Source organism: Lonchura striata, chromosome 2, assembly GCF_050655825.1.
Source record: "Lonchura striata isolate lonStrDom1 chromosome 2, ASM5065582v1, whole genome shotgun sequence".
NCBI classification, from domain to species: domain Eukaryota; kingdom Metazoa; phylum Chordata; class Aves; order Passeriformes; family Estrildidae; genus Lonchura; species Lonchura striata.
Genome location: NC_140704.1, coordinates 147,050,780 through 147,058,613, shown reverse-complemented (window position 1 = coordinate 147,058,613; position 7,834 = coordinate 147,050,780).

Below are 7,834 nucleotides of genomic sequence, written 5' to 3'. Positions count from 1 at the left end.
GACAGCAAGAGAGGGATTTCAAGGAAAAATATGTTTCACACCAGGGTATGAGTGTGCTGTATTCCTCTCCTCACTTTTTTCCTACCAAATTTCCCCACAGATATCAAACTCCACTCCTGTTAATTTTAGAAATATTGAAGTCTCCAAAACAGAGGCCTGTCATTATTTTTTGGACATGGAAGGGTCTACACATTGTAAGTGGCAGCTGAGCCCAAAAGCTATAGTTGTCCTCTTGGTGATCCATGCAGGAAGCAAGGATTATAGACTGAGGTAAAATATTTTTTTAACAATCATAGCAAAAAAAAAAAAAAATATATATATATATATCAGATTTTGATTTTTAGATTGAATTGTCAAAAAGGAAAAAAAAACAAAACCAAAATTAACAAACAAACAAAACCTATATATGCTGCAGTTACTTGGCTGGTAAAGATAAATATTTGTATAGCATAGCATTGCTATTTTCCTGTCATCTCTTTACTTTCTCCTCCCCTAAGGCACAAGGATGAATTTGATGACTCCTAATTTCTATGATTCTATCATAGCATCTCACAGCTTTCTAGGTAAAATGTTTGTCAGTGTGAAATTAAAGATTTAGAAGAAGAAATGTACTGCACAGCAGTGTAAGTGCCAGGGTGGCATCTAACCTAAGCTGAAAGTATATTTCACAGAATTTTTTTTTCATCAGCTATCAAAGAACAAATTAAAGGATTAAAAATGTGAAAAGCTGAAGGTACTGATCGCCAGGAGGACTATCCTTGATGATGGTTCTGTGCACAGAATCATTTTTGCCCTTATCAAATTTAGAAAGTTCATGGAAAAGTCTGTAATTCCTGTGGTTCTCAGACCACATTATTTGACTTTCCATATCTCCTCAGATCTGTTGGGGTGATCTGAGGCATGTGGGGGGTGGAAATGATAATTTTTCTTCTTTTTGCAAACAAAATAACTGGGTACTAGTTGAGTGGGCAGGATCTTGTCCTCAGACATGTTCATAACCTCTTTAGTCGTAGGAACTTTTTAGTAGCAGGAGAATCAAAAGCAAATTTATTCATACTATTGCACAATATTTTCCTACTCTTTTACAGCACTCTGAAAACAATGTCAGTAGGAGGTACACAAGTTAATAAAGTCATATGCCCTTCAAGCTTATCAATATGTACTTGGATCTGTATCATTGAGGTTTCACAGTCTTTATAGTTTTCCTGATAGTGAATAATGTGTATTTCAGTCAGGGACTGAAACAGGTGTTGTTCACATAACTTTTGACACAGTTGGATCACTGTAACTTTATACCTGCTGCAGTGATAAAGGCATTAATAGATGAATGTGCTCTTCTGAAACTGCCCAAACAATGGAAAACAGTTTATGGCTTTTGATATATTTTTGATTTTGTTATATTCACATATCACTCCTCTTTTCAAAAATTCTCATCCGTATTTTTCAGATTGGTTTCCCATGGGAATTTACTCAGTTTCTCTAGGGGACACTGGCTGTTAAGGCTAAGTCTGGTCACAACCCAGAGGACCATTTTCCAGCCCAAGCCTATTTAGGAAGAGAATGGCAATTTATTTTCAGTGACTTCACTCACTCTTTCTGCAATGTTTCCAGTAAATGTAGGCGTTGCTCTTCTGGTGTGAGCTCAGCATATCATTCCTAATGTGATCTTAACTGAAATTTTATATTACTTACCGAAATATGTACTTTCCTTTATATGTTCTTTGTCTCATATTATGCTGAATCATTGTAAAATGAAAAAAATCTGATGAGCTATCCACAAGAAAAACTAAGCAACATTAGATCATCACAACTGGTGCTGTTAAATCAAATGCAAATAGCCAGTTATTAGCCAGCAGATCCAAAACACTGCCAAATAGTTTTTGGTCACTGTGTTTACACAGTGACAGATTCTCATGTTAGTCATATCCTTCTGAACAAATGTTTTGGATGGATTCTTAAATCAATGTCCACAAGGAAATAGAGGGAGGCAGCCAAACTCAGCTGAACGTCTGCCATTGACAAAGGTTAAGCATTTACAGTCACTCTCTGCCTAAGTATTCTAAGGAAATAGTAAGGAGTGAAAAACAGAAGGCAAGGATGTTCTGTACTCTGGGCAACAATGCAGTAAGGGCAACAGAAATAATTCCAAAATAGCCAGCTACTGGGCCAGATCCTGTTCCCATTAACGTCACTGCTAATAATCCCTTCAGGTCTAAAGGGACTGGGATGAGGCAACTGGTCCTTCAAGTGACTGAGGAAAAAATAGTGAGGTCTTGACTCTTCTCTTTTTGCTTCCACTTTTTGTTCATGAAGAATCCCTATGGGGCTGAATAAAATTAAGTCAGGATGTAAAGTATGTGCCTCCACCAGATTGTCAGGAAGGCTAATAACACACTGCATCCTCTAAATTTCCCTGAAAAACTATACCCATTTTCCCCATTTCTTTTCTACCACTCATAATATTTATTCTGCCCCAATTAGTTTCACTCACTAAAAATCAACTGGATTACAGCAATGGAAGAATATTTTTGAGTGAAAATAAAATTTAAACCAAGGTGGCTTTTGCTGTTTCAGTCCTCACATCACACAATTGTAAGTCCACATATATCTAGGATGACTTTTTAGTCACTGCCCTGACATTTAAACCTTAACTCTCACATAAATTTTATGCAGGGCAGATGGATGGACAGAATTCACTGACACAATTCTGCTCTGTCATCTCTATAGTACATTGAATATACCTGCAGATATGCCAAAGAATGGAAAGTCATGGACAACTGCTGCAGGCACACAGGACAAAGGGGAGATATCCTTCCTCACCAAGGACAATACAATTTTTGGTTTTCACTGTTTTTCTTAATTTTCTTTGTTTTTCAGATTAAAATTAGATCTGAAATACTTACAGCAACACTTCTGCAGATTAAAAAAAAAGAAAAATGCAAAGTAGGGAAGATATAGTAACTTAAAATTTAGACCCTTACCTGCTTTTAGCCTATGTTTCACTTTTGTTATCCTTTAATAAGCAAGAGATGATGATATATGCATAAGCTGAAAATAGAAATCTTACTTGTAAAGTAAGACAGTATCTGAAGAATGAAAAATTATTTTCTCAAATGTCTGTTTTGTTGTTCTTAAAGAAATTATCACTGAGGATATACAGCCATTGAGCAGCACATTACTTTAGCCTTTTTAGATTTGTGAAGATCATTTAATTTCTATAAATTACGAGATGCTCCAGCACACACTGCAGACAATGGTAAGACCAGTGAACAGCAGTGGAAGACAGCTTGGGCTTTTGATCTGTGTGCACAAAGCACCGAGGCAGGACATGGGAGGTGCCTGCTGCCCTGGGGCAAAGATGAGGGCAGGGAGCTACAGTGACAAAAAGATCAACTGGAATTGTGGAACCACACATCTCCTGCTCCTTCTGGTCCATCAGAAGTGGCATCTTCTTTAGGAAAGAGAAGATGGGATGGAGTGAGTTAAACATTTCATGTCCAAGCCCAGTATTGTCCCAGACACCATTTAATTCTCATCACCTGTGCATACAAAAACCAGCTGATGGGAAACTGTGTGAGGCCCTCTGAGAAAGAAGCCTCTTGCAGTCAGCCACACCTCCCAAAATCCACCCCTTTCACAAGGAGCTTGGAGTCCACTATTCCCTATTTTTGCCATGATTCTATTCTAGTGAGAACCAGCTACAAGTGATTCCTCCGTGCACAAAAACCCATTCAAAACGGAGTGGAAATATTTGCATGTCCCTGGCCTTTAGCCTTTACAGAGAGCTTCAAAGTGTTTTAGTGAAGCTCTAAGAAACCTGGCCTAGTGGAATGTATCCCATGGCAGTGGTTTAGAACTAAATGAACTTTAAGGTCCTTTCCAACCCAAGCCGTTCTATGGTTCTATGAATCTGGGCCACAATTTCAACTCTCACATAAAAAAAGCCTTCCTTCATCAAGACTGAGATGTGGTAACCAAGACTTTTGCTCATATTGTAGTATAACTGACCAGGATACTCCCTTTTTTACCATATTTCTAAGTTGTCTTGAATCAGCAGCAACATCCATGAACAGCAGTGATGGGAGGCAAACTTGCCATATTTTGTTCAAAGTGTAATCCAGAGAAGGATATGTCTGTTCAGACATGCTGAGGTAACCACTGAAGCCTTCTTCAGTTAAGGACTGCTTACTAAATCCACAGCTAGCCCAAATGGGGCTACTTTTTATGTTAAGTTGCAGAAATATGTATCCCAGCCATACAAACTACCCTGAAAACTATATTCAGGATAATCTTCTCCTGGAACTAAACCTGAAGTGGATTAAAAAAATATATATATTAACAACATTGCATTTGTCAGGTTATTGGTTTTAAAATTTTAGAACAAAGGAACAAAGAACTGGAAATCTTCCAGAAGAAGAGATAATTTGATGATTCCCCATATAAATCTAACATTTCTTCATCTTTTATAAATGGAATTTTGCAGGTCATTAGTCCCTTAATGTAGTATAGCTATCAGTTGTAGGGTGGCTCTGTGTGTCTGTGTCTGTGTCTGTGTGTGTGTGTATGTGTGTGTGTGTGCAAAAAAAAAACCATTAAAATGGTTGAGATACAGAGAAAATTGACTGCTGCATAGTCACCACTTTTAATAAAGATTTTTACTACACCCTTGGTATTATGGATCTATAATATGCAAATGTGTAGCATCATTAATATGCATTTGCTGCATACACCCTCCATAACAGAGTATGTTATGGGAATACAAATTAAAAACAATATACTCGACTCAGCTAAATTTTAATGGCCCGTTGTATGAGTGATCCCCAGTTGGGAGGTACCTAAGCCCTTTGTCTTTGATACTTCCCTTCCTTCCCCACATCCATTTTCTTTATTTGCTCTTGTTTTCACTGACACCTCCACAGCTGAATTAGCTAGGTCTCAGCACAAAAAGGAAAGTAATACGAAGGTTCTTTATTACCTTCAACAGTGGCAGCTGGCACGAAAACTGAAAGCTGAGTCCTAGAAATTAGTTCAGCCAAGAGGGCCCATAGTGGAATAAGCTGTGCAGCCCAATCTACTGTGTAAACGTACCCTGAAGTTACTTTGGCTTGTATTTGCTACTGAAGGGAGCTAAGGCATCACCTAACAGAGGTGAGTCATTTGAGCACATCCACTGTCACACTTCTGTTCTCCCCTTCCCTTCCTGGCTGCCCATCCAGGTAAAAGAAGCTTCTGATACCTTCCCCTTCCTCCATCAAAACCTCCCTGGAGGGACAAGATCACTTCATCTGGCAAACCAGACCAAGAGCTCTCTCACTGACTCGCATATGCCAGTGGCTTAAGTTTTGACAGTGGATGCAATCACTGGCCCCAGGTTTTCCCTTCTGACTCTCTACCAGAGTCAGCACTTGTGCAACAAGGACAGACATAACAATGAAGCATCTTTAAAGCACTGCACTGCAAATTACATCCCAGCATTTTCATGTCAACTGGTGTTGACTGAGGCTTGACCTAAGATGAGCTCAAAGTGAAGCCTTGCAGGAGACAGTTCACAGGCAGAGCAGACAGGGACCCTGCTGGCATTAGGAAAAGCAGATGCCACCTGAAATGAAGTTACCCATCCTCATTAGCCAGAGCACACAGTCAAACCTAATAACGAGCTTGCTGTTCTCATCAGTGCTTTTTGCCTGCAGGCTCTAAACTTGGTAGATCAGATGCACCTCCAACCACACTGTGGGGACAGTGTCATCTGGCAGTGACTTTGAAAAGGATTGGTAGGGAAGGTAATTTTTTTCCACTGCCCCAATTTAACCTAGCAAAGAATTGGGTAAAAGTCATTAGTGGATGCTAAGAGTTTAACATACTGCCAGTTCATCATCAAGTATTTAAGGCAAATCTTATATATGCTTATATAAACTGAAGAATTTTTATAAAACCACATGCACTTTTACAGTTTCCTTTATTCAGTAATGGATTCCAATGTTATTTTCCTTTACTTAACAATGGCTGTCCCAGAGCTTAATCATTCCAAAATGCAATTGGGAGAAAAATAACACAGCAAGATGCACTCTGCTAATTGGGCTTCCCAATATGTTGCGAGGACATTTGTCACTCAGCCTGCTTATTCAGTGCTGCATATTCAAGCTGTTTCAGCAGGTCGAGCTACTCTTGTGGGAAATTAAGCTGCAATCAGATTCTGCAGTCATCCAGGTCTAGACTGTGATATTGATCACAGAGCAGACAAACTGAAGGAACAAGGTTGAAATGGCCACTTTGTATAAGAGCACAGTTACTTGACAGAAAGTAATCTTTTGCAGATGCAAATCTGCTATGCAAGGTGTAATGTGGTTGATTCCAAAAGCTTTGAAACAGCTGGGAAGCCACAACATAGGAAAGATTCCATTTATTTTAATACTTCTGTCTCATGTCACCTTGTCCATGAATCTGAGTTACACCAAAACTTGGAGTTTGGTGTAATTCAGTATGTCTTTCAGATTTGTAGTCATTAATCACAATGTCTTTCATGGAAATTTCATCACAGATGTGAAGAAAAAGCATGCTGCCCTGATACAAAGATTGTAGAATCTTTGATGCAGTTGCTCTGTCCAAAAATTCTTTTGTAAGTCCCAGCTCCTGCCTACAACAGGAGTCACAAAGTTAAAAACCTCAGGAAATTTATACAAGCTTCCATCATATGACAGGTTTTCAGCTGAAAACTGTGTTCATTTTGATTCCTTTATCAATACTTGATAACCACTGAACATGGGTTGTTGAAGTTCTTCATGCTTTGAACTAATTTTACCACAGCTATAAATGACATGTTGACCAATGAAGCAAGAATGGGATGACATAATGGAACCAAATATTTTCATCTGCCAGTTTCAACTAGCAGATGATTAGATGTGAAATGTAATGTTGATAATGTTCTAAGTCTTCCTGTCCAAAGATGAGTGGAAGTGGGTACATAATGTGAAACAACCTTTATTTGTATACAAATAATCCTGGTTAGAATGGGCAAAAGGCTACATAAAAATAAAGATCCTGAACACTGACTTATAAAACACAGATATAAACTCCAGAGGGCAAGTGATGACAGAGATAAAAATGACAATTGTGAACTAGGATATTATTAGCTCACAACAATAAGTTCCTAACAAATCTATACAATCATTGAAGTTTTTTTATTCTTAACTAACATTTAGTGTGCACTCTATGCAAAGAAAATTGCCAGTGACTTGACACAGTCAGTAAACCTAAACTATAAAAAGACTAAAGTGAGCACTACTACAGATGGAAAGTACTCTTACTGAGGTTAATCATAGTTGTGGATTTTAAGAAACCTCAGAAAATGTAACTGACCAAATAACTTCTAATGGTATCTTACAATCTCTTCTGAGATCACAACATCCTTCACATAATGTTTTCATTAGTGAAAAGGATAACTAAATTTACATACATGCTTAAATAAAACACATACAAAATAAGCAGCTTTTGAAATTATTATTTCCTTTCCGATCTTATTATTTTATAAACCCCAGAGAGTAAACCAAATTACTGATTAATTTGAAAAAGATTCAAGAATATTTTAAGAACACTTGCATCCTACTCTTAGAAATATTTGATCCATTGCTTCCTTCTCTGTGAAATAATGTCTGTGAAGAAAATACTTGGTCGACTTTTGAGCAAAGACTGGAAATTGCTCGGAAGATATTCCCTTTTTCATACCCCCACAGTGACTAGCAGCAATGAGCATCCTGCTGTCTTCATAGCTGGAACTGATAAAGGAGAGTCCCAGGATGACAGAGACCTTCTTCACAGAAACCTCCCTTTGGTGGGC